The 26,542-nt window shown below is 38.5% G+C and overlaps 2 long non-coding RNA genes across 2 annotated transcripts in view; both read left to right on the top strand.

Moving 5' to 3' along the window:
• The window catches only part of LOC125322616, a 235,961-nt gene that overhangs the window by 48,243 nt on the left and 161,176 nt on the right, over positions 1 to 26,542 (top strand). The gene's annotated exons all lie outside the window — the stretch shown is intronic.
• Positions 334 to 24,738, top strand: LOC125322618. Its single transcript, XR_007202116.1, has 3 exons — positions 334 to 1,723; positions 20,635 to 20,763; positions 24,626 to 24,738. It is a non-coding gene; the product is annotated as an uncharacterized LOC125322618 (long non-coding RNA).

Here is a 26,542-nt window from a genome sequence, read left to right on the forward strand (position 1 = left end):
GGAAAGAGCACCTTTAATATTAACCAATGGAAATGATTTTTAAGATGCTTTACTTGCCCTTGACAGAAAAACTCTCTATTGGAAGATGTGTCACAGAATGGGAGCTGTGGTTCAGACTTGGTCATGCTGCTCCTAACTTTTCCCTGCATGACTACATTGTGTGGGGTGTGCCCAGCCCCTGCCCTGGAGGGATCTCTGCTGAGATAAGAGATTTTGCAATCGCCCAGCAGGACTCCCTGGAAAGGCAACCACTTTGGTCACGGCGAGAAAAGACAGACCCACAATCCTTTAGGAGACCCTATGCAGATCCTTTGTAACCCATTGGCCTTTACCCATCCCAGATCCTTTGTAACCCATTGGCCTTCACCTATAAAAGCAAGCCCTCTGGCCCCTGTAGGACTCAGAGAGAGTTCTTGTGGTGTTTGTGGAAGCAGTGTTTGTAGGGCCTAAGTATGGTTTTATACTTTTCCCTGGGAACCACTTTGGGCCAGATGGTAGCTGGACACAGGCGTAGCCACATTGTAGCTTGGATTGATCATGACAAGTAAACTGAAGCTGTTAGTTCATTTAATTGTCAGTTCTGTGCCTGTGCAGTAAGTCAGTCAATGATTCTTCTGAAATGACTGCTGCTACATCGCATAGCTGCTCATGTGGCCATGGGATGTGTATTGATGGGGCTAATGGAGTCACTGAGCCAAGTTCATATCTAGCAATGTCACAGCTCCCCAGATATTGGCCGTGGTGGTGATTTGTTCTGCAGAGCATCCTGAAAGCCCAGGCAGTATCAAAATCCAGTATACTGGTTTGAGTGACAATAGCCACAAGGCTGAAGAGGCTACATGAAACTTGAAAGAAGACAGTAAACAGCAAAACCAGTGGTGTTGATGGTGGTACAGGATGCACAGGCTAGTTTTACAGTCATTTAGATGCAGCATCACTTGGGATACCTTAAAGTCAGAATTTATGAATTATTTTTAAAATATTAAGCTTAACAATAATATTTTAATTAAAAAGAACTTTATGATGGACTGTGCTGGCCATTCTGAACCTAGCAAAATAGATGATGAATTTTTTTATGAAACAGATGAGAAGGGAGTCTTGATGAATGTTAGAAAGACCAGCAGCAATCGTAGAAGTTAGTCCAAGGAAAATTTGTCCTGAGTGCAGCAATGGACCTATTACTTATCTGAAAACATCTTGTAGAAAACAGCTGTTAGGTCACTAGTTCACCTCACCCAGAAGATAGGATTTCTCTTAACTGTATTCTGTCTTGAGTTGTTTTCATGTTATTTTGAAAGCTAATATTAATTTAACCCTATTTTCCCTCACCTCAGATACTGCTGCTAATAATTTCTGCCTCTTGGATATTTTGCAGCATTTACAGACTCACCACTTCTGATCACTGACTACCTTGGCCATATGTGAAGTATTGGTATAGAGATGAAAACCTGTGTATTCCACTAGTGACCCTTCTCTTCCTCCTTTGCATCTAAAGAAAATTATGTTTTTTTAATAGCTTCTTTTTCTTCCAAGATTGCTCTCTCTTTGCCAATCTCCTTAAGAATGTCTTTGAGACTTATCCTGGGACCATAATGATTATCTTCACCAAAGAACAAGAAAGTGGAACAACCTGTAGCATCAGAGAATTATTCCTCACATGTACAGTTGGATAAGATGGGATTCATGCAACATCTCAGAATAACTAATTTCTTTTGGAGCAGAGGTATTTAGTAGTTATTTACATTGATAATGATTCTGTCATTCTAAGAATTCTTCTAGAAAACAGGGTTCTGTGTATAAACTGAAAACTTCATATTTCTGGGGGGAGGTCAGTGATGATACTTAGTGCTGTACAAATGATCTGGGATAATGATAAGTAATTTGCAACCACCTGGCACTGTGTGAACCAGCCAGAGAAACATGCCTGGGGTGTACTAGGGAGAAATTATAGAGCTGCATACTTTTTATGCTGAGATCAACTGCAGGGTCTTGACCAAGAATTAGTTCCTTCTCAGAATGAAAAAGATATAAAAAGGTGTGTTCCACTGGGCAGCACTGGAGCAGCACTTAGGTAATGAAGGTGCTCTAAGCTGATGGAAATGTTAGCCTTGTTTCCCTGCTGCTTACTGTGCTGAAGCAAGACCATTATAGGACCAATGCAGTGTATCCATGGTAACGTAGAACTCAACTTTGAGAAGCTCTTAAGAAAGAAACTGTTTTTGTTTTTTTTTTTTCTTTTAAAGTAATTTTATAACTAGTATTTGCAGAACTTAACAAATGGTCTAAATATGGTACTTTATCAATGTACCTAGGGAACAATAGGTATGTTATGGTACTTAAACAGGATGTTACATCTGGATCACCCAAATCAGGATTATTTTGTAAGAATAAAGATTGATAACATGAATAAGTATTTTCAGGATCAGATTGCACTCTGCAGTGGAAATTTCTCACAGTTAATGTTTCCTCCAGCTAGTTATTCACTGCCAGGAAAGCCTTCTTTATTGATTATTATTGTATATTAATGGAGCTATCAGATATTTATTTGGCAAGTTTTTTGGTTAAATTTTCTCTATGATTTCTCCCAGGGGTAAATGAGTTGCAGAAGTGGAAATAGGCAGTCCTCTTCTGCTAGGTCTGGATATTTAAATGTGTTTTCAAAATATCAGTTCTATTACAGGAGCATTTGGAACAGACATTTGGATTCCAATAATATAGTGAATTGCAAGACTTTTTATTATATAAGGATTAACTCAGAAAACAGATGGATGGACTATGTCAAGAATCCTAGCATCACAGGAATTACAGGAGGGCAAATTTCCAGCAAAATTCCAGATACCTGTCTTCAGAAATGTCTGTGAAGAAGTCAAAGCCGTGTATGCAAATCAAACTGCACATTTTCAGCTACTGCTGTTGTGTGCGCAAATGGAAGTTTAGGAAACCTAAGTTTAGTAATTTCCTTTAAATTGATTGTGCCGATATCTGAGAGGTGATTGGATGAATTTATCAGAGTTCCAGATATAGCTTGTAATTGCTGCTTCACATTATAAAAAAAGCCATTAACTGAAACATATCTACATTTACTGAAATGAGTTTCATTCATTGAAGACATTGGGGCACATTTAATGCCTTTTTGCTTTGTGTAAAGACTGCAATAAATTTTTCATACTTGCTAATATTTAAATCAGGCTTCAAAGTTAACTCAAATGATTACTTTGATGGAGGAGCAGGTTTTATGTATTCAACCAAACCCTCTTTTTTTACATAAACATTTTTTATGGCAGGTTTATTTTTGATAGGACCTTGTATAAAGACATTGCCTTCAGGAAGAAACATTGGAATTTTAGGATTGTTTGAAACAAATGTATAAGGATATGTTAAATGTCGTGACTATGCAACCTCACATACAGTTGGATCAAATGGACAAACAATAATGATGGACCAAACCTGCAATTAAATTCTCTAATATTTCAGTGGACATGATTGCATGTGAAGCTACTTCAGAGTGAAGCTCGTGATCCTGGACCTCTTTTCTGAATATATGTATGAAAATGCTTCATAAAACAAATCATAATAGAGGACTTGTTTCAGTGTATGGAATTACATACACAAGCAACATGCAATTTAACCTTATGCATGTGTACCAGGATTTGCATGATTCAATTTTACTGTAATTAAATGTGATGGTAAAACTAACCTGTGGATCAAACAATAATTGCAGTGAGGGGGTAGGCTCCTGCAGTGTTTTTGCTGCCTTGTCCTGCAGTAAGATAAAATATCAAATGGACAATATTTGCAGAATTACTACTACTTCTCATAGGTTTATCATATTTTGACTATAAATCTAAGAAATTTAAACTTAAGGTAACAAATTTTGGCAATAAAAACTTGGTGTTTGTTTCTCAGTAATTGATCCAGAATAAAGAATAATTTTGAACTGCTAGAGAGTTAAAGCAGTTGTTCAGAATGTGTGAATTCACTAACTTCTATTTTGGAAGCAGTTGTCAGGATCACTGTTTTTTACACAAGCAGTTGCTATATAAAAGCAAAACAGGTTCTAAAAATTAGGCTAGCTGTTACCTAGCAAGAATTGTTACAACTGATTATCTTGATGCCCACACTATGAAATTCAGTATCGTACTTTTCATACAAATGCTTTAATATGAATTTTCAGACAATGGGCACAATAATTCAAGGCTTGCTGCCTTCTTTTGGAAGTTAATTTGGATGAAAGTAAAGTTTGCATTTAAAGCACAAAAGCTGTTCCTGCATAAATGCATGTGTGGACATTCATGCATTCGTGAATGTGTAATTCAGGAATCAAAGTGTCTTTTGGTTTCACTTAACCTGCTTTGAAAATAGTAGCGTTTAGCTGAATCCTTCATAGAACTGGAACAGGTCTACTTATTCCAGTCAACATCTGAGTTATGTTGGAAAGGGAGTAGCTTTTGAATAACTACTATTAATTTCAGAAATATTTTTGCAACTATTTAGGTCTGAGCCTGATCTCAGCATACATTGACATGTACTGCAACCTTTCAAATCTCAAGTCTAAGTTTTTCAACTCGTCAAATAACAGGCTGCAATTTAAATGCTCGGAAGACTGGGCTCCAAAACAGAATCTAAGTTGTACTGTTTATCTGTGACAGAAGTGTAACTTAGATTTGTGGCTTTTACCAATCTCAAGCTACAATTGGTTTTCTGCTAGTTATAGGTATAGTAGTAGCAGTATTTAACAAAAAAATGGCAGTGATGATAGTCATTAATTGAAAAAATTGAATCATTGATTGTTTTGGTACAGAGAAAATCAAGGCATGTGCACAAATCCCATCAATCTAACTTAAATGATGCTATGACTTAAGAATAATTCCTTGCATCAAGACTTAAGGCTGTCAGCTCTAAGGAGCAAGCTTTGTTATCTCCAAGTGTCTGAACCATGCTTAACAAACTAGAACTGTTATATGGTTGAGAGCTTCAAATATAATTGCAAAACATTATATAAGCATCTTTTTTGGTATTTCAGTAGATTCTGAGAGTTAAAAATAAAACCTTTGCACTTAGTCTTTTGGGGAACTAAAGTCATTAATCTTTATTTATTTATTTATTTATTTAAAAATGATAATTTAAGCTCCTTATGCAGTTTTTAGAAAGGCTGATGTACATACCTGGGTTACTGTGAAGGTCAAATACTCTGCATATTGAACATTTCAAGCTGCTGTCCTGCTTAAGTTCCAAATCATTAGCTTAGCAAATGGGAGCCTAAATATAAGCAAAGTCAATAGGGAGGAAAAAAATCCACTGCACTGTATGTCTAGTGATAGAAAAAGCTACAGCACACAAACATAAATTTTTAATTCAACATTCTTTAATTTAAAAAAACCCCACACCACCTCCACTCCCCTCCCCTCTGACAAGCTTGCAAAAACTAGGTCTGAATTCCCAGTGGGAATAATGAGCAACAGCAAGAGTGAATGCTGGGAGAGTAGAATGCAATTGTATTAGTCTCCATCACAATGGGAGGTAAACCCAAATCATTTATAAAACGTAAATGCTGGCAGAACACAGGGAGCTCAGAGCACCACTCTGCAGGTGTGATTTATGAGGCTGGGGACTGGCTATAAATCAAACCCTTTTGTTTTAAATAGTACTGCTTCAACGCAGGAGATCAGTTTACATGTAGAGGAAATGATGAAAAAAATGCAGTACATTGCATCCCAAGAATATTAGAGAATCAGCTTTACAATGTGACTATCAGGACCACGCTCAGACAATGGGTGTCTGATGCGCAATTTAGCGAATGCTCCCACTGCTGAACAGAGTGCCCTAATCTAGCAACTCAGGTTTGTTTCAAATGTATTAATCATGGGATCTATTTTGTGAGACCAGCTGTTAAAATCTTTGCACTTAGGGTCAGGAATACATTGGCTATTCCTGTTAACTAGCTAGAGGTGTCCTTTTATGCCACCAAAAGCCCTGCCTGTTTCTATGTTATCTGTATTTTTCCTTAATTCTAAAGGTTGATTGGTCTCGTTATTTAGTGGCCTTGTCCTATGGAAATGGCTGAATAAAACAATTAATTCTTAAGGATTCAAATAGAGAGTAGGCGTCCTGTGAAGTTCTGCTCAATTACATGAAAATGCACGTCTGGCAAGGAAAAGTGCTTTTCTCCCTCTATTGGTTATATAATTATCAAATGGAAGAGATTTTAAAGGTAATGAGCAAAGTGATTTCTTCAGCTCTGCTTTCTGGATCTGCCAGAGTTTATCTTGGCTGCATATTTTGCATTCATTTTACATGCATGCCACTAGAGCCTATGCTATATGCATAAAACCACACTGTGTATCCTGCAATGTGGGCCAGAGAAACACTTTAAAAAGCTGAGAGAACGAAAGACCTACATAAAGGTAGGTACAGCAGTTATATAAGTTTTCAAATAAGTTTGTAGTGAAACAAAAGGTGCATGTGTTGCGCTTATGCATATCCTGACCATTTGATGTGATGGCCTTATCATGGAATTGTAGAATGGCCTGGATTGGAAGCGACCTTAAAGATCATCTAGTTCCAACCTGCCTACCATGAGCAGGGACACCTTTTACTAGACCAGGTTGCTCAGAGCCTCATCCAACCTGACCCGAAACACTTCCAGGAATGGGGCATCCACAACTTCCCTAGGCAACCCGTTACAGTACCTCAACCACCCTCACAGTAAAGAATCCCTTCCTCAGATCTCATCTAAACCTACTTTTTTTTTTTTCCATTTGAAGGAATTCCCTCTTGTTCTGTCACTACATGTCCTTGTAAAAAGTCCCTCTCCATTTTTCTTGTAGGCTCTCTTCAAGTACTGTAATGTTACAATTAGGTCATCCCTAACCCTTGTCTCTTCCATGCTGAACAAACCCATTTCTTAAAGCCTTTCATCATAGCGGAGGTGTTTCATCCCTCTAGTTATCTTGATGGCCTGTATCTGGACTTATTCCAACAGGTCCATGTCTTTCCTGTGCTGGGGACCCCAGAGCTGGATGCAGCACTGCAGGTGAGGTCTCACCAGAGCAGAGGGGCAGAATCCCCTCCCTCACCTGCTGCCCATGCTGCTTTGGATGCAGCCCAGGACATATTTGGCTTTCTGGACTGCAAGGGCACATGTCTGGGTCATGTCCAGCTTCTCATCCACCAGCACCCCCAAGTCCTTCTCAGCAGGGCTGCTCTGGATCTGTTCATTCCCCAGCCTGGATTGTTACTGGGGTTGCCCTGACCCAGGTGCAGCACCTGGCACTTGGTGATGTTAAAACTCATGAGATTCACTAATGATTTAGCCATGTGAAAGTAAGAAGTTGCACTCATAAGCAGAGTGCCTTTATGTAAGCAAGGAGTCAAGAGACATCTTGCATTGAAATGCTTTATTACTTTCCAAGAGTCCAAACTGCACACATTATGGAAACACATGCACACAATTTCCAGGATTTTTCAGAGGTCCTGGTCTTGGTAGAAGCAACATCAGCTATTGCTGGAGGCATTAATATCAATTGCTTGTGTGAAAAAGGTATCATTTCACTGAAATAATTGATTTTTTTTTCCTTACTTACTGTTATAAAAACACATCTAGTGCCATAAATTTATGGGGCACTCTATAAATGTAAAAACATATTCCCTGCTCAGTAGACCTTGCAGTCTGAATTAGGCCAATATATGAAAAAGATATATTGATCATGAACAGAGAAAAGAAACAAGTGGCTAAAATTGCTTTTACCAATTTCTTTCCAGCTGATAATGGGCCAGACTTTTAAAGGTATTTGGCCTTCTGTTTTTTGAAGATTAAAGTGCTTAAATATCTTTAAAAATATAGTCATTTTACATGTAAAATCTAATGCATCCCAGAAAGCACATTATGTGGGAGAGGAGTAAAGGTGGCTTTGTGTTTTATGAATCTTACTCTGTCCTGGACACTAGAGTCAATTTAGATACAAAGCCTTGAAATGGGCCTGCCCCTGTTATGTAGTCCTCTCAGGCTGCAATGCCAGCTGTAATATTTGCAAAAATTTGCTTTGTGACTGAATTCCTGAAAACTCTTTCCATCTTTGGTGTTTTTCTTGTGTTTTTTTTTTTTTTTTTTTTTTTTGTGTGGGAAAAACACTCTGTGTCCTTTCTTTCTCTATTATGCCCTGTGAGAGAAATAGTTCTGTGGGCCAGAAGTAGTGTTTTAAAACCCATTTGTGCAAACTTTTCTGCCTTTTAGACAAGTAAGTCACTCAAGGGACCTTGTTGCAACACTCAGGAAAATATGTAATTAAAGCTGGTTTAAACATTGAGTTTCTTTACCATTATAAAGGTTAAATACATGAAAAAGAAAAAGAACATTTATATAACAGAAGTGATAATGAAGGGTTTACATCTACAGCCTCCATGAACAGGGGAGTTTGTGGCTTTTCCTATGTAGAGTCATCAGGAGTAGCTGGTAATTACCAAGTTCAAAGCCTATTGTCTCCTCTAAAAAGCCAACTTGTTTTTTTGGGGTTGTTTCAGAATGACGTGATGTCTGATGGCTCTATTCCTTTTATAGGACTTCTTGATATGCTTTGAATTCTGACTAGGGATGGAAAGTAATTTTTGTGAACATATTAACAGAATGATGTGTAATAGACCTAGCAAAGGTTGAAGGCTGGTAATGGTGACTGATGTAGTATCACAGAGAAAAGAAATCTGAACACTGCTCTCTGAGGAGGCCAGCGAGGAGTGAGGTAATAACAGTTTTCATTGCCCAGTTGGGGTTGACAGAAGGCAAGATGATTTTGCTCCTCAAATTGCGCTCAGAGGATGGGAGGCAGCGTATATTTTATATACATGCGGTAGGGGATAGGAGAGACTTGTTCAGTGATGTAGGAGGCATTGTGATACATACAAAGGTCTCCTGCAAAGCTGATGAACACTTTTTCCTATTGTGGAGCTGACAAGTTGAATTCCTCCCTACAAATCTTGAGTCCAGCCTTGATGTGGTTTGCTTGCTGTATAATCTCATTAAGCCAATGGGTATGGCACTGAGGTAAAATCACAGGAGAGTTTTTTGTGTTCTGTAGCTGATGAAGGGAATGTCCTGGACATTTAGAATTTATTCTAATGTTGTGGTTTTAATTTCTGGTAGGTGTTGGCTTGCACAAACTGTTTCAAAATGTCTGCTGCAATGACTGCAAGCACGGAATGTTCCAGAGATGCTTACATAGATACACCTGCTGTCTGTGCGCAGGGTGTGTAGTATTAAGATGGCGATTCATGACCTTTGCATCTTCAACCATACCCTTCCACATAGGAAGCTCAACTAGGTCATGTACTGAAGGGAGCCAGGAAATGTACATGCGCGTGTGATGTGAATCTGATAGCCTGTCTAGTTACCAGGAGTGGCCACAGATGTGCATCCCAGTTTGGCAGATGTGTTTATACATTTTCTGAGATGTTACAGATATAAAGTGTATATCAGAGCTTACAATCTGACCTTAAAAATTAGATGCCTTTTAAGATTGTATTCATGTTCCTTGTGATACAAATTAGTTTTCCAACTTAATCAGCATTTGTGACTTGATTCAGCAGAGCATTGAAGCTGTACTTACGGCAATCACCATTCAGCAAAATTTTAAACTTTAAATACAGGCTGTGGGAACAGAGCTTAAAATTAAATGTGGGTTTACACAAGTTGCAAAACTGGGTTTTGACTTTGAGACTCTGAATGGGAAAATTAGTCATGAAGGTTTGGTTCATAGTGTGAGATTTCTCCTTTCTTACTCAGGAGGGAACTGGCATAAGAGGTGTCACTGGAAACCACGGTGAACAGTTAGCAGGATGTTTTAGCATCCCTTTTGAAATAAAAGCTAAACATGTGAGTAGGTATAAATTAAGCAGAAATAGGGTTTTTTTTAACATTTGGATATTAAAAGAAAATTTTTTTGAAGACTGACATTTCAGTTTAAAAATTAAGTGAAAAATTTGTAATTTAGAAAATGTGCTGTCATTTGCATCCCTCAAGGTCCATATGCCTACAGACAGATGTTCCTTTTTTAAAGTCATTTTTCCAAGATCCTGGGTTTGTAAAAATATAAAATAAATGAACAAATAAAGGCACACATGCTTTGATAAGCTTCACTCTTTTTGTGATATTACCCTGTAGGATGCAATAGAGATGCAGAATCAGACTAAAGGGATCAGAAGTATCAGGAATAAAGTCTTTATTTTATTCCTTGTTAGAAATATAGACCTGACAGATCAATGCTTTGGAGGGTGCCCTGTTAGAAATGCCCTCTTCAGCTCTGCTGCTAGTGGAGTTCTGCAAAGTCTGCTCCACAAAGTTGTTTGCAGGCTGAACACAAGACCTCAGTTCGCTTCAATGTGCCATTGGCAGCAGCAGTATCTTGCTTCCTTTCCTGACACCTGCAGACCAGAGTCATCACTAGCTCCCAGCCATTGGAGCAAACTGGAGAACCTGGTTGTCCTCATCTGCTCTCAAAAATGTGCACTGTGAAGGATGTCACAGAATTGGTAACTTGCTGAAGTGACTCAAATGCTCCAACCTGACCTCTGCAGATGGCTCCTGAATTTTTAAGCATTTGTACAGTTTTTTTAGCATTGATATGAAAGGTATTCTCTGACAAAAGAAGTTCATTAGTTGAACAATGCTCTTTTACAGCACTGTAGTAATTAGTGCTCCAGATAAGAGCACTTTCTGGCGTGGTGCTTATCTTCAGATTTGCCAGAGGACAACACTGTGTGGCAACTGGATGATTCTTTCAAACCTCTGCTTAGGCATGAAGTCAGGTGTTACGTTCTGTCTTTAATGTACCTCTGATAAATTATTATCATAGTCCAGTGGTTTATAAGGTTTAAAGTAGGCTATCTGGTGGCTGTGAGAGGCATGGAGAATCCCACTGGACAGTTCATCTCAAGTCTTATAAGTTGCTGGAAGTAGGGTTTCAGAGTAGGAGTCTGAATTTGTTCATAATTATGTATATGCATTTTTAGTTTAATAGGTATGAAGAGTATAAAACAGGGTAAGCAAACTATTGCTTCAAAGGGAAGTGTTTAAAAAATTTAGAACACCTGTTCTAAATGTATGACATTTTAATTTCTAATTAAACTCTGAGCTAGAGAGTATCTTCCACATATCTGTTCTGCTGGTCATCCTCTATTACGGTAAAGAGCATGTTTTGCTATTTTTATATGATTTGTTTAAAGTCCTTGTAAAATTTAATTTCTCTGTCTTTAGTTCCACCCCTGCTAAGGATTTCTTTCTTAAACCTCATAAATTAGAGAAACTTCCTATTAATTCCTCTGTCATATCCAATGTTAGTAATACTAGACCTTCTTCCTTATGTATTGTGTAATTGGAGATTGATCCAGTTTTGTCCTAAGTATCAGAAGAAACAGAAATCCCTCTAATTTCCAGAATCTGCTCCTCAACTTTGTAGACTCTGTATATTCCAGTCACAGTTTCTATCTGTGCAAAATTTGGAATAAATATATTGGAGTCAACAAAGCTGTTTTAGTTTAACATAATTTAATTATAGACTCTGTCCTTGAACTTTATCATTCCAGCACTCATTAGGCATTCTGGTTTTGTTCATACTAGGACCCATCATAAAGAAATTGATTTCCCCCTGTTCACTCATCCAATTTATTGCAAGAGAACTCCATGTTCATTTGCCCATTACACAGCGTTTTGTGGGGCGAGAAAGAAACAAGCCAAAAGAAATCAGCAGAAGAAGTAGTTATCATGTTGGATGAGGCTCTGCTCACATTTATTTTTGGTATAAAGGCAGAACAGCTCCTTTTCTCCCAGAGGAATTTATTTGCATTTGGTGGGTGAGAAAAACTCCAGATTAATATTCTGTGCCCCAAAATTCACCCTTTCTACCCCTATCTGTTGCTCTGAATTACAAAAGAAACTACTTAAGGTGATGCAGCATATGTTTTACGATTTCCATAACTTCTACAGTTCCTCCCCCTCCTTCATTGCTAGTTGTGTTGCCCAAGTTGGGCAGCTGAATAATGTGTCCTCCACGGCTGTTAAAATTGCATTATAAATAGGCTGGAAAGAAATATTGTTGGAATAAAGCAACTGGCACAGTCCCTTTTCCTCTCCCCAGTGGCAAAGTGTTGATGACCACAACACAATTGGTCTCTGTTATCTGGAGAACATGACCATGTCGTTGTTTGTCTGTCTGGGTCCCTCACAGGGTTGCACAAAGCACGAGCATTTCAGTCAGGATGGCACCACCAGCGTGCTGAACATCGTAGAATGACAGCAACAGAAAACGAGAGCCCTCTTCTCACACATTGCTCCATGCTGCGATCAAAATGGCATTCTTGGTGCAGCCAAATTGAAAACTTCTGCACAGTTGGCTCAGTTAGAAACTTGCAGTGAGGAGCGTGTTAGCTGGTAAACCTGTAAGCTGTGAATTGCGTTGAGACTTGACATGACAGTAGATGAAGTGATCCAGTAGTAGTTTTGTTTTCTTTCTATGTCACTCATTGTCCTCCTGTTTAGCTGTACCACATGAAATTTTCCCGACCTCATCTTCAGGGCCTTACAGATGTTGCCTACACTGCCATGTCACCTTCCTGTACTAGTTTAGCAGCTTCATATCTGTCCCCTGCCTACAACTTTATGCTTTCTCCCATGAATTTTCTATCCTTGGTAAAATTTTTCCCCAGAAAACCCTCCTGCTGTTATGTGTCAGTAATTCTTTGCTCACCTACTATACCTTCTGTGCCTTCCTCATCTGTATCATCAGGACTTTGAGTAATGAAATAATTTATTTTGGCTTGTCCTGGGTACTATGTATTTATAACTGTTGGGTGGGCTAAGATCAGTATTATTCTTGTGGCATTGTGCTTTTGAAAGCTGTGTACAGGATCCCTGTAGACCATAATAAAAAAACTCTGACTATATCTTAATTTCAATGATGTGAGGACAGGGCCTGAGACCTGTGGCATGATCTGCAGCTAGACAAATTACAACAATCCCTTGCAGCTAAACATGCAGATATTGTAGATAAAGTGTTTATACATTTGTGTGTTTCTGGGAGAAATATCTGTTTGGAAATTTTGAATAACAGTTTTGGTTAAATTAATGTTGCAGAGACTTTCCCTTTGGAATAATGATTTGTCAGTGGCTTAGAACAAATGAAATAAGAATTTTATACAAATACCAAACTGTTACTTAAAATGTGTCACAGCATTGGTAGGGCACCTCTGAGCTGGTGCTAAACTCAGCTTTCAGACTTATGGTGACTTCCCAAGTTCCATTTTGACTGGGTGGCTCGAAACATGGTCTCTTCTTTGGCTTCTCTGGCAGTTTTCCAATAAACAGTCTGTCAGCCTGTTATGCTTTCACAGCTGTATTAGCCCCTTTGGCCTCCCCACCAAGCTCCTGACTAGCATCAGCTCATCTTTGCTGAGAACATTGGTCCTACTGGAAAAGTCAGTTTACAATTTGTTCTTTGGGCATGTGACAGCTGAGAGCAAACAGACAAACAGTCTTTGCACTCTTTGCACACCAGTTCCTTTTTTCCTGAAATAGCACAAGAAATAACATATGCACTCATGTACATGTAAGGATATATAAGTGTACATACATGTTTGTGAACACAAAAGTGTGTATTTATGCATAAATATGTGTATGTGTATCTTCCTAAAATGAAGAATATATACGCTCCTTGCTTTTTCTTTCCTCTGTTTCTCTACTGCTTTTTCAGGAGCTGTCTGTGTCCAAACCTTCCTGTGGTGCACAGCTCTTCATGGGCTTGGTGTAATTTGGTTCCTACTTCCTTACTTGGCCCACTGCCTTCTCCATTTCTTTGTCTTGATTTCTTTGTTACTCAGCTTGCCCTTCCCAGATTCTTAATCTGTGAGATTTTATCAAGGCAAAGTATGCGCTTCTGTAGGACTGTATCAATGCTTCATTTCATTCTTCTGCCTGTAGGAAAATTCCCAGGCTCTAGCTCTGGCAGCCAGTGCAGACATTCTGCCTTTTCCTAGATTTGAGTCTTCTCAGTGCCCTGCCCTCGTGCCCAGACAATAACCCTTACAAGAGGCTTTTTCAATGATAGATTTTTTTGGCCCCACTTCCCTGCTTATTAATACAAACTGTAATGAACCAAGGTATGGTGAAGACAGATGGACATAAAAGTACAAGTGATGCCTACAGTGAAGCTAGGCTTTTGTACAGTGTGTAGACATGTCCTGAATGACTCCCTGGAGGTTTTGGAAAAAAGACTGACCTAGGGGGATGACAAGGACCAAACTAAATTAGTAACTCAGAAAAAAAACCTCTGAGTTTTGAGTATTGAGCTCTCAAGTTACTAAAAACCCCAAAGTCTTAAACAATACAGGATAGGGATAGTTTTCATTTTCATGCAGTAAACAGCAGTTTCAGGAGTCATTTGGTTTCAAGTGAGCTGTACTTTACAGAAAAACTCAAACTGAAACCAGAGTGGACTGTTTGTGAATGTACTTGGGCTGAAACTGAAGAAAAGCTTTCCATGAATTGCTGTGAGTGGAAACCACTGTGCTAACCTAGATGAGTACCGTACTTCCCAGCGGGGCACCTGTCTGCTTACTCCCTGTGGACTAGCAGGATAGGAGATGACCCTGAGCAAAGGGCTCTGCCTCAGATGCAACACTGGGAAGGAACTATTATTCAAACATAAACCACTTTTTGCTCCTCTCCCCTGTGGGATGGAAGGTAGGGGAAGTATAAACTGTTCTGAGATCATTCTTTCCTCTCCAAGGTGCACTTGGCATAGTCTTGTCCCCATCCTGATGATGCTATTGGGGTGTGCAGCCTGTGTGGGCAGCACATTTCCATGCAAGCCGTTGGCTGCAGACCTCACTTATATCTTCTCTGCCTGCATTTCTAGGGGCTTCCCGGATAGCACCTTCTCAAGGATATTTCAGTCTCATTTCACTTTTTCACGTCTTCATTCTTTATAGAAAAAGTAGGAAGGTTAAAAAGTGCTTCCTGCACCAGCTGATTTCTTGCAGTCTGTAGCCATTCCCCAATGCATAGCCACTCTTGGATTGAAAAGTAAAGGTAGTTTAACAATGCACAAAAGCCTCACACCATGTTTATTGCCACGGTGCGAAGGAAAAGTATATCTTGTACTGCAAGTTTATGGCATAGCAAAGGATCTTTTTTCTAAACTTATGGCAAGTTTTTATTTTTAGATCACTTTCCAAAGTTGTAGACTTACTAGATAGCTAGATGTACCTTTAATATTTTCCATTGTTGGATTGTTATTCTTTCTGATAGAGAATTTAGCTATTTTTTTTTCATGAAAATTGGGGAACTTCTAGATCTCCAAGTGATTTCACTGTTAATTTTAGTCTGAGCAGAGTCCAGTATATGTCAGTTGTTCTGATTTGCGCTGGTTGTTGCACACCAGCATCAGTGCTGATTGACTGAAATGGAAAAAAGCACAAAGACTGAAGTCAGTATGGCTGCTTTATTGCTGCCCCTCTTGCCCCAACAAATCCCGTAAAATGTGTTGGAAATCAACTGTCCAGCCTGTTGTTGATCAGGTTTCACTCAGGTGCTGTTGGAGAAATTATTTAAAATTTGTATGTGTTTCCATGCTACTGTCAGCAAAGCTACAAAGGGAGAAACTGGAACAAAATTGAAGAAAAGCTAAAGAACAGTAGTTTCTGCACAACTGGACTGCAGTTCCTTCACCATCTTTGTGACTGTTTGCCTGATGTGCACCAGTATGTCTGTTTCTCTTGAACTGGGGAGCTCAGGGCTAGACTCAGCACATCAGATGCTTTTCACCAGTGCTGAGCAGAGAAGGATCATCTCTCTTGACCTGCTGGCAAAACTGTTCCTAACGCAGACCAAGAAGTTGTTCACCTTCTTTGATGCAAGGGTGCATTGCTGGTGTGTGTTCAATTTGACGTCCTCAGCAAGATATTTTTCTGCCAATCTGCCTTCAGTCTGGTCAGCTCCCAGCATATCTTGGCACATGAGGTTGTTCTTCCTCAGCTGCAGGACTTGGCATTTCCCTTTGTTGAACATCATGACTTTCTCCTTGGCCCGTTTCTCAAGCCTCTTGATGTCCCTCTGGATGGCAGTACGAATATCTGTTTCATCAACCACTCCCATTGGCTGCAAACTTGCTGTGGGTGCACTGTGACCCCATCACCCAGGTCTGTAGTGAAGAAATTAAACAGTACAGGTCCAGATATCCAAACCATAATATTCCACTAGCGGCTGGTCTCCAGCTGGACTTTGTGCTGCTGATCAGAGCCCTTGGATCCCAACAGTTCTGCCAGTTCTCAGTCCACCTCACTGTCCATTTAATCCAGTCTGTACTTGATCAGTTTGTCTATGAGGCTGTTTTAGGACATAGTATTAAAAGCCAGGCTAAAATCAGGAGAAAGCCTCACTATGGTCAAGACTTTCAGTCTGATTCTGCCAGGTGACACCTTGTTTTTTCTGAGTTATACTGCTGTTGATGTATTCTGCCCTGGGCAAGTCACTAAGCCTCTTTCTGTGCTATGCTTTATGAAGCTGGGCCTGAGGTAATATAGAAAGAAGGAAGGAATGATCTTGCATAGAAAGTATTTTAATACTGTCAAGTATGATCAGTTTACATAATAAGATTCAAAAGCAAGAGTTAGGCATGGACCATTCATACCAAATATTTGAAATATAAAAATAAAATAAAAGCGCTTATAAAACTGGGGTGGTTTGTTAAAGCTTTTGAAATTTAGTGAACTTAGCATCCACAAATATTAAACATGTACAGTTTACCTTTAAGAGGAAAGGCTCTGCAGTGGGCATTTAGCTAGATTTGTACACCTACACACTGCAGATGGTTTAGTTTTATAAGAGATGAAACTGCATTTGGTGGAACTGATTAAATATAAAAACACCACCATCTGCCATTTATTCTAATATAAAATGGTTTGGGCAGATGCTGACATCTTTTGAGATGATTGATTCATCTCTGACAAGTGAAGATTCTCAGAGGGTTCCAGCTGCCCACTGCTCACACAATACCCACTTACGAGAGCAAGTGCCAATCACCACACTGTTGATTTGGATGTAGCGGGTGAACGAAGGGCACTTTAATAAACCAGCAGTCTGCAATTCCTAACTACAGCAGTGGTGTTTTTTTTCTCTTCCTTTTCACTCCCCCCCACTCTTCTGGTGCACATTATACTGGGAGGATATTTCATGCACACAGCATACTGTATTGGAGCACAGTGATAACTGGAAGAGTGTAAATTTCTGGCACAAATAGATCTTTTTCATTTTTTAGAGTGGAAAACCACCAGATACTCTCCACATATGCTATTCATTTTAAAATTATTTTTGCTAAGTGTCCATCAGGATTACATTTAAACTTCCTGGAATATTATTTATTGAGTATGACACCAAATGCTTTGTAATAACTTGAATAACAGATGTCTATCTTGTTTTATTTGATAACATTGTCACACTCTCTCCTGGGGTATTTCCTTAGGGCAGCTTGCTGTAGCATCATCTTTTTTATAGGTTTTGCTCAAACTTTTTAGAACATGCATGATAAGTTATGGAAGAATTCTTAAAAAAGTTCTCAGGACCAGACTATGATATTCATACCCACACTGAATAGCTGCTTGCTCCAGCAGTAAGTCCTAATGCAGACAGACCATTTCTTATGAAATAAGGTCCTGACCCAAAGCTAGATTTGTGGTAACTGCAGTGGACTTTTGGTCCATCTCCAAGTGGGAGAAAGTGCAGCATAATTAGATTGTCATGCAATTAGGAAGCAGATCCAGTCAGTCCTAACACTGCAAGTATATAAATGGCAGGACTTCTGCAGAATACCTTAAAATAGGATGCTCTTTTTGTACGTGCTAAAGTGTAATCTTTGACTGTCCCCCACTCAGAAGTATCATGTTGAACAAATTCTTCACTATAAAAAATTAGTTTAAAAAGGAAAAGAGTCTGTTTATATGAAATGACATGAAAATATGACAGTTAAGTGTTGTGCTGGCACAGCAGCATATAGCGCATATATATAAATTTGGTCAGAGGGATACTGGGTGATCGTACAATCATTTGAATGTACTTGGAGTAATTCCAATAAAGTCTGGAGTAAGCCTATTGTACAGGGAAGCAGTTGTTGTTACAGTATGGGTAAAAAACTCTCTGTGGGGCATTTTTAAACTATTGAGAGAAGCTAAAAGCTATATAAAAATATGGATTCTTATTATTGGTACAGAATCGATTCTGCTCACCTGTTGCTGTAGGTAAAGCTATAGAGAGTGTCATTTCATTGTTTAAAAAGGTAACGGATAAAATTAAGTCAGGCAGATTCTTATTTGGCATAAGTTGTGGTTTGAAGTCAATGAAGCTAATCTTATTTTTTATCAGTACTACACCTGGGGCAGAGGATTCAGAAATTTTTTTTTACACTTCTTTTTATTTTAACCCCTCTTCTACTTATGATGTTTTCTTCATTCAGATATTCCCATTTACTTTAGCCCACTTTTTCTCCAGGTGCTCTTTCTGTAGGAAGAGGCAATATATTTTGCCTCAGAACAATCTTATTGCCCCTTCCTGGATACTGGTTTGTAGGAAGCACTGATGAATGCTCCCTGAGTCAGAGGAGGACTCTCTCACTGAAGAGAGTGACTGTGTTATTTCATCTAATGATCTGGGAAGCTGGGTGCTTGGAATTGCCTCTGCGGTTGGTTTTATTGCTGGGAAAGAGCAATATTTATGTTAAACTCAAAAACCACCACCTTAATTTGAATGTTCAAAAGGTTTGTTTTTAAACAATGAAAGAGAATCTAGGAAAGAAGTATGTTTTGGAAGTCAAAATGAAAATCAGAATCCTAATGAACACAGAATACTTAATATATGGAATGTATAGCTGACTTTAGGGAAAAGACTTTCTCCAATTTAGCTCCTGTTTCTTCTGATATAGAAACATTATACAAACCTAAAGTGCCTAATCCAAGAAACAGCCACCAGAACCTTTATAATGCAAATGATCTGACTGTTCTATAGTGTCTTTCTTCCAAAAGGGTCCCAAAGTGCTATACAAATTACATGTGGCCACATGAATCAGTTCCCACACCACTGAGTTACTGGCAGCTCTGGGGAGCAGAACGCCTTTCTACCAGTGCACAGAGTCATTACCCAATATTTTATAGTGGCAAGCAGAAAATACAAAGGAGGCAAAACAACGAAACGCGAAAAGATGAAGCAGATATTGAAATTAAGATTCAAAGAGGACTGAGGAAAAGGATAAAATCAGCTCCATGTTTTTCTTTGATGGTGTCATCAGAGCTGGTGATGCATATTTTTATTGATAGCTAGAGCTGACCTTCACAATTTTTGTCAAGATCCTGGTTCCTAGGACTTGGTCAAGGGTATCTGGGCACTGCTCCTTGTTTCTGGCTCATAGACCATTTCTCTCTGCAACCCTTCCACCTGAGTGTCTGAGTTTCCACAAAGAGGCCTCCTAGTACAAGGGTGCTGGGGTACCTCTAACCTGGCCAGATGTGATTATTTCAGAGAATGCTCTCGGTTTTCCTGAAACAAAGGGTGAGTTTGGCTCCTTGTGCCACCTACTCTGCTCCCAGCTAACGCCAGTGTCAAGCAACAGGGCTGACTTCTGGAGCTGGAGCCTGGCTTGAACTTCACTGCTGCCCTTAGCAGGAGTGGTCTCCTGGCTGCCATTGCTCCAGCCAGAGTCCCTGGAGCAGGGAGAGGAGGAGGGACCAAAAAAAAAGGAGGGAAAGAAAGAGAGTTTCCCACAAAAACAATTCAACAAAAATCAAGTCTCCACAATCCTATATTTTTCTATTTCTTTAAATGAAATGTTTTGGATTTTTTGTAAAATTTAGTAAAGGGTACCTTTTTTTTTCCCTCAGGCTATCAGCATTGAAAGGTGAAACATGAAAAATCCCTCTGTCTGATTTTACATCAGCTGAAAATTTTGTTTGACAAAGCTAAATTTTACCATCCATCTGAGTTTTGAGACATGGGTTTTCTGTTGACAGCACTGAAGTATTGTCATTACTACTGCTGTTTACCACCTAAATTCTGTTAAATGTTATGTTGAAAAGAGGTTTGTTGGTTTGTTGGTGTGTGTGGTGTATTTTTTTCCTAATGGATAGCTTGCAATTCACTCTTGTAAGAAATTATGCTGGGCTAATCATTTCCAGAGTCTGCCTGAATGCAGTGATGGTGACAGTACAGCCACTCTGTGCATAATAGCTCCTTCACTTGTGGGAGACATGCTTGGTAATTAAAAAAGTCTGTACACAAAAGCTGATGTGCAGCTTCTCAGCAGAGTGATGTGGAATGACATTGTGGTAGATTAGTCTTCTTGGGGGCAAAATCAATGAAAGCAGCAGTTAGTCAGATGGCTTCTGACATAATTTTTCCTGTGTGCAGGTGAAGTATTTTACAGTAGTCTTAGGAGCTGTTGTTATTTTCTACTGGCTCTAAAGTCAAAATTTGCAAAAATATCTAAAGGATTTAAGTGTGCTCCTGTGGGTGAAACAGGTATATGGGATTTAGACAGGTAGGAAAAATAGAAAGGAACAAAAAATCTCATAATTTTCTCACCACAAACTCTCATTGAAACTTCCTAGGTTTCTTTTGTTGCTGCTGACTCCTTCCTTCCCTCACATGCTGCTTATCTGGGTGAAGAATCATGGCTGGAATTTATAAATGCTTCTCTGTTGTGCAAAGGAACTTTGATAGCATGAAATGAATAACAGGTAACATAATAAGAAAAAGTATCTGGCTACAGCTTTGGAAATGTAAATTCTTTTATCAGTCCCCTTGCTAATTGGAATTTCTGTTTGTTGTTTCACATTTAGTGGATTTCATTATAGTTTCCTTGGTAATTAGATATTTTAACTATAAATGAAAAATACCAGACCAAATAAACCCAAAGCAAAACAACAAAATGCAACACCAAACTACCAACAAAAAAACCTTCATTAAGATGCAGTCAAAGTTGTATATAGATAGGACTTTAATTAAAATATTGTTAGAATGTGCTGTTAAGGAAAACAAAGGAAACAAATGAGCCACAAAAATTGAAACTTGGAAAAAAAGGACCCAATCCAGTCATTCCCAGTCACTGCAAAGGCACTTGCCATCTGCACTGTGCTTGGGAGGAGTCCACATCCAAGTGAGAGCTTGAACTAGGGGCCAGGTCTGGGAGGTTTTTGCCTCTCTTCCTCAGTCTCCTGGTGGTGCCTCTTTTGGACTGCCTTCCTTCCATTCTGTATTCAGCTCCAGCAGCAGCCAGCTCCCAGACCGATGGGGGCTACCAGATACTCCCTGTCTTGTTTGGATACAATAGAGAAGGTGTCAGAAGAGGATTTTTGCATCATTTGTCATGTGTCCATGTGGAAAAGTCTTTCCCAAAATGATGTTGTTCCAGGCAGGTGGAGAAAGGACTTTGTAGACCTGAGGAGTTTTTGAAATGGAAAGTCTTGTGGTTTTTTTCGTCCTTTATGGCTTTTTAAAAATATGCATGATGGTAAAGGTATAGTGAAAATTTTTTTTTAAAAAAAATCTGGATTCCTCTATATTATTTCTTATGTGAAAAATGAATATGGTGCATTGCACTCCTATGCCCATAGCAAAGAGGTGTTCACAGACCTGCCCCTTACTACAGAGCTAAGTGCTTTATAAAAATGTGTTTTGGAAGGCAAATGAGCCTTACAGCTTTTGCAGCTTCATGTTTAGAGCTGGATTCAGACATAGAGGAAGGAAAACTATTTCACAAAATGTTCATTCTTTCCGAGGCTGATTTCTGTCTTATTAGCCCAAGGAAAGGTAACCCAAGAAGAAAGTATCATAGACAGATTTGGGTTCAAACTTTTCACCAAGGCTGACCTCTGCTCTGTAAGTGAGGCCTGCCAGACAGAGGCAGTAGTGTCTGAAAGATTCTGAGGTCCAGATGCCAGTGTGTGAAAGCAGTTTGTCTTTAAACAGGTGGAAAAAACCACCATTCCTTACTCCCTCATTTACTTCTTTGTCCTGTGTGAACTCCCTCATTTATTAAGCTTTCAAACCAAGCTCTTTTTTTTTTGAGATTAGATTGCTTTGTACTGAAAATGTTAGATAAATATGAAATGTACCAAAATCCAAATGAATCAAAAGGAATTTTTTTCTTCCAGCTGAAGGTCAGCAAGAACACTGAGTGCATTGCCATGCTTCCAGAATTACCTTCTTAATTTCTAGTGTCTCTCTGCAACTCAACCTCCTCCCTTTTGTGTCACCCTTTCTATTAGTTTAGTAATATGCTGTCATCCTGATTTTTCTTAATTTTGCTTGTGATATTACTTCTCCTTTTCCTCCTCCTATGGGAACAGATTTCTTCTGCCATATGCCCATTTAAACCTGATTGTAGTGTCTGAACATCTTGTGTGCTTAGCCACAGCATCCCTTGGGGTTCAACTGAGGCAGGGTATGTATGTGACCTTTAAAGCCATGTCAATGTGAGACTCTCTCAGCACATGGGTCTTTAAAGCCTGGATGTCTATGCTTTATACTAACAAATTTGACCAGCATGCCTTTTTATGAGGATATCATCATTTTGGGCAAATTCCAGGTTCCATATTTTAAATCAGCATGTAGAACATTTTTAAAATCTCAATTTCCCAAAGGTCAAGTTCCAGTAGATTAAAAATGAAAAAAATCAAAGCAGTTGTTATTTTACTTATTCATTCCAGCAAATTTGTAGTAGTAACTACTTGAACGTGACTAATTGGCAATTTGTAAAGTGGACTGTTCTCAGTAGCAAAGTTTTAAGTAAATCAATGCTGTAACTGTTTCCTTATTATGACAATTCTTAAAAAGTGTGACAAGGTTGTTATAGGAAACAGTGAAAAGTCCCTACACTTCTGGGGATAATAGATTTTGTATTTGTAGCCTAAATAGTCTTTATTTTCACACTTTTTTTTGCATACACCAGAAATAGGACTGTGCTGGGTAAACAGTGAGCTGCCCTAATAGTCCTGCCATAATAATGCTTTACTGTGCTGAAGTCTCATAAAATCTCTTCAGCTCAATGAACGACGTTTCACAAACATCCTTAGTTTGGATCTTGTGTCATGCCACAGCATTGTTGCTGAGCTTTGCCTTCCCAGAGAGTCTCTGACAGTTCAGTACATAAACTGTCCAAATTTCAGTGCTAACGTAGACGTTCTTAAATCTAAAAACTCAGGTGTGTCACCAGTACATATAAACCAAAATATTACAGCACTTTCCTTATGAGGCAACAATAAGGGTCTTAAGGGTATTTTATTATGCAGCTGACTGGAGAGACTGAGAGAAAGCAATGATTGATTTGTACTCTGAAGTAGAAAAAAAAGTTAAATTTCAATTAAAATTGACAGTAAGTTCTAGTAACATAAGCATAGCATACATTGTACATGTACTGAAATTAACCCTACATTACATAAGTGCGTAACACAGGACATTTAGTACTAAAATGAAACATTTTAGGCTATGAAAATACATAATTATGACATCCATCCAAAGGATATTAACCTTGCTCAATAGTGCTATATATCATGCAATTGGATTTTGACTGTTAAGTATTTTAACTCACCAATTAAAGGTACGCATTTCAATATTCATCTTTTAGCTTACCTTGGTTAGTTGCTTTATAAAATATAGGTACATGACCACTTTGTTACTTTCTAATCCTTTATTAAATGAGAATTCCTTATTTAAAAGCCCTCAGCTTTGAAATATTTCTAAAAATAGACTTGGTCCCTAATCTAAGTTTTGTAGAGTTGATTGTTTTCTGCTGAAAATGTAATAAAGGAGAAACTAATAGCATTTAAAAAGAAGACAAAATCAGCAGCTGGAATTGGCAAATATTTTAAGCTGGTTTTAGTCCTTTTCTTGTTTTAACTCAATAGTGAGGATCTGGGAAGAGTAGTAGCCTTTGTCGTGCAGATTATGAACAAAATTAAATCCTAGGGAACTTATCACTAATGTTAGTTCCTAAATCAGCAATCTTTTCCACGCTAATCACTTTCTGAACCTGATTATAGCATCTTTCTGTCCAATGAAGAACTCTATTGATTTTCCTCTTTGGAAGCAATTTTTGAGGGGGATTCTCAAGCGGAGGAGCTTGAGCAGTGAGTAAATCTTTTGGGAGGGGTAGGTTTTGTATACTCATAATGTGTGACAGCCAAGTTTATGTGTTGACTGTTTGCCTTACTGAACTACTGTTAAACTCTGAATTCCTGGAAACACCATCAAGCTGGAATAAAAGTACCACCTTCCCCTGAAAACACCATTATTTATTTTGGTCTCCTACAAAATCTTTGAGCTGCGTTTTTTTCTTACACATGTTAATTCATAATGAACAATATTTCTAGGGTGCCTTGAAAAAAAAAAGGCATCAAAGTTTGCGTTTTCACAGAGAATAACTAACTGGAATGACAAACACCTCTTACTTTAAGAGAAAGCCCAGACACAAACTCACCAGAATATAATTACAGGTGATGTATAGGGGTGTGTAGGGTGAGGGGTGGGTGTCTCATGTTATTCATGAAACAGCGTTGCCACAGAGGGGCCCCCAGAGTGAGTGGCTCTTTTCCTTCTCAGCTGGTTGGCAGAACCTCAGGGGGATTCTGGGGCAAATGAAAACAGCTCATGAGTGGGAAAGGGTCCCACCCCTGCATTCAAGTGATGACACAACTGAGTGACTGCATCTGCATCAGAGGGGAATATGCTTATGTTGTTAATACTGGCTCACAGCTACACTTTGATTTTACTTGCTGTCTCTATGATGAACTACAGCCAAGATTTTTTCCTTATAATATCTTATAGTATTTTAATATTATTGTATTCATATAAATAATAATACTATATACATTATATAAATAAATGATAATATTATCTGATAATTTTCTGATAATATCTTAAGATAATATAATATTCTTATTTGATATTAAATCAAAGGCAAGCTACCTTTTAATTAATATTATATTCTCCTACACATAATTTTCTGGTGTAAAGAAGGGTTATCTAGAAGGTCAAGGGCCAGAGAAAAAGATGGTATCTTGTAGCTTGAATTAATCTAAAAAAAAAAGGAAATAGATTTTAGAGAAGAGAACAGTATGAGTCTGGCCTGAATTGGATCAGACCCAATAGCCTTCTGAGGAAGAAATAAAGGGCTTGAACCTTCTCCCACTGAGAGCAATTACAAACCTGCAGTTTGCTATAATAGCTGTGTGTGATAGGGGCATAATAAATTTAAGGTCTGAGATAATCAAGAAAGACTGTGTAATCTTCTGCTAATGCTTCTGAAAGATGCTCTAGTAAAATTCTAGGTAGGGAGAGCCCTGCACTACCCTGTTATCAGAAGAAATAAGTTTAAGGCACTTGCTTGTTGCACTTGGCTATAACTGATCCTATGATTTTAATTTGACAGTGATTTAAAGTGAAAAAGTTTTGAAAATAAAATTTGTGGAATGATGACTCTGAATGCTGTAACTGTGAGAGAGTGGGGAGTATGAGGGGAGAGGGAAGAAGTTTTACAAAGATACCTGTCTGAATTTCTGTACAGTGCATAAGAAAGTTCAAAGGCCGTTTTAGACAAAGGTCCCCAGCTTGGTGTCCTGTTTTTGACAGAGGATGACAGGAGATACTGGTGGATGGTACAGGAGCAGGACACTCCCACAGTGTGAAGTCCCAGCCTCCAGCAATGTACAGCTGGGGGATTTCACATCAATTATGTGCTCTTCAAGGAAAAGCTATTGTTATCCATTTAAATGTTTTCCTGAAACTCACCTTATTCAGAGCATTGCTTATTCAAAGGCATTCATCAGGCATTTGCAAAATGTAAGATTCACTGAGTTTAACAGAGTGAGCTAAGTTCCTTTATAACTTTAGCTTCAGTTGGATAGAAATCTTAGTTCTGATCCAAAGCACCACTGTAGCCATTACATATTGTTCTGCTGCCTTAGGCAAGATTTGGCTCAGAACCCCTGTGCCCTCTATTATTATCAATTTAAAGTAAGTGTGACAATGGAATTTGTTTTTCCTTTTCCTAAACTGGGAAACTTTTGAAGGTGTTGCTGCAGCCTCATCTCTTTGGTTGATTGTCCCTAGTTATACCTTAGCTAAAATTTACATTTTCAATTTCAGAAAAGAGACAACTTTTTTTTTCTTTTTGTCCTCCGTTTTGAATCTTATAAAATAATAATAGTAATGGATTCTAGAATTTTGCCAATATATTGTATGAGAGCAAAAATATATACATAGCTTTTCTGCTATGGAAAACGTATGAAGCTCTATCTGTCTGTCTATCTATCTATCTATTTATCTAATCTATCTATCTATCTATCTATATGGCAGAGTTACCTACCAGCAATAGGAGAGTCCTTTGAAAAGAAAACCTAGAAGTTATTTCAGCAGAGGCTATATTTTCTGCTAAACAAAATTTGTTCAGAAGACACACTCGTTCATGTGCCATTGAAGACTGTTAAATTTGAGTGAGAGGATTGCATAATTTCTTAT

Source organism: Corvus hawaiiensis, chromosome 3, assembly GCF_020740725.1.
Source record: "Corvus hawaiiensis isolate bCorHaw1 chromosome 3, bCorHaw1.pri.cur, whole genome shotgun sequence".
In the NCBI taxonomy this organism is placed as follows: domain Eukaryota; kingdom Metazoa; phylum Chordata; class Aves; order Passeriformes; family Corvidae; genus Corvus; species Corvus hawaiiensis.